The sequence below is a fragment of the Phalaenopsis equestris genome, unplaced genomic scaffold, assembly GCF_001263595.1.
Source record: "Phalaenopsis equestris unplaced genomic scaffold, ASM126359v1 Scaffold000240, whole genome shotgun sequence".
Classification (NCBI taxonomy): Eukaryota; Viridiplantae; Streptophyta; class Magnoliopsida; order Asparagales; family Orchidaceae; genus Phalaenopsis; species Phalaenopsis equestris.
This window is the reverse complement of record NW_018164682.1, coordinates 2897821-2899436: the sequence shown is the minus strand read 5'-3', so window position 1 is coordinate 2899436 and position 1616 is coordinate 2897821. Positions and strand designations below refer to the sequence as shown.

General features: G+C 37.6%; 1 pseudogene; it reads right to left on the bottom strand.

Moving 5' to 3' along the window:
• Window positions 1-24: 24 nt before the first annotated feature.
• On the bottom strand, window positions 25-1334 carry LOC110023990 (annotated as a pseudogene).
• Between the last annotated feature and the right edge of the window lie 282 nt (window positions 1335-1616).

The following is a 1616-nucleotide window of genomic DNA, read 5'->3' as shown; positions in this document are numbered from 1 at the left end:
GGAGGTGTGCTGTCTTTAAACAACTTACAACTCAAAAGGCCGCAAGTTCTCGATCTCAAGATCGGGTCTGAACCGGAATGGCACCTTATCCTCATTCATCCTTCTGAGGGTTATTGAAACCCTGGGATACAACACTCCAGGGATGCAGTGTTTGGGCACATTAGCGTCGTTTCCCTTTAATATCAACACAGAGCTCACAGGCAAAGGAATTTCTACATAGCCTTGAAAGTCTCCGTCACCAATAATCTGAATTTCTGTTCCGAACTTGATGTTGCATTTTCTTATAAATGATATCATACAAAATGGCCTTGCAAAATCATGATGATCGATGTGTGGAGGAATGCAGTCACCAGCTTCGTAAATATTCACTATACAGCTGTTTGGAATACAATCTACTGGAAGTATATGCCAAGTCACCAATCATTTGATTATTCTTTTGATGAATGATGGTAACGGGTCGACCTCATCGTGACGAATTATTCCGGGAGGATTTCCTTCTTGATCTTGGGCAAAATTGTAACAACAACCGTATTGGATCGTAACTCTTCCTTTACCTCGTTTCCATTTTCTCGGCTCAGAATATGTCCTTCTTCTCAGCCGACCAGTGTGTCCCATTTCTTGCTCCAAAAAAACACGTTCTACAATGTCGTCCTGTTCACTGCTGGTGAACACGTCGGTGTGCAGTTCCAACCCTTCGAGTATATTAACATACTTGCCCTAAAACCTTTGAAAGTGCTCAAAAGTTTGTTTTCTCACCTTTTCGTATTTCTCCAATTCGTTCTCTGGAATGATCTGCAAAGGATGTGTCTTACTCACGAACTGGCGAATATAAGGTTCAACTTCCATGATTCTTTCCTCAATCTTTTCTTCTTTGAAAATCACCCCTCCTCCAATTTTCATGGGTTGAGGTGGCATTTCAACTGGCTGATCTAGGGTTTTCCCTTTTAATTTGATCATCATCTGGGCAATAGTATCTTTATCCTCCCCTTGTTCTTTCAATTGTTCTAGCATCTTGTGGATACGGTGATTTCGATTCCTCTTCTGTGTACGGTAAGTGTTGCCTTACCTTCCGGCTGATCGTCGGTAGGAGTAGCACCAACAAGCTCGCCTTTAGAGGTCATTATTATTGACTTCATCCGATTAATTGCAGCATTGCTTGATTCGGCCTCGTCAATTTTTTCTAATTTCCTTTTCTTATCAATAATGAATTGATTCTTATTTCTGAATTTTAGCACGGGTTTTTGCTTATAAAACTCATCTTTGTTCACCACAGTTAAAGCTGAGCTTTCGTAATCTAGCTCAATTTGATCGAAGTTGAAATCAAATTCAACCATCACTCCTTCTATAATTTTTTTCTTATCATGGGCAAAACCAATGTCATTCTTGAATGTGAAGATCAGTCTTCCTCCTAACATTCTCCTGCATTAAAACAGGAAAACAGTCAGTATGTCAGACCGGGCTTTTAAGCAAGAACAATATAAATTTTTTTTATATTTTAATGATTTATATAAACATATATATTTATATACATGTATATTACAAAATGTATATATATATATATATATATTATGTACATATCTTAATTTATATTTATGTATATATATGTACATACATGT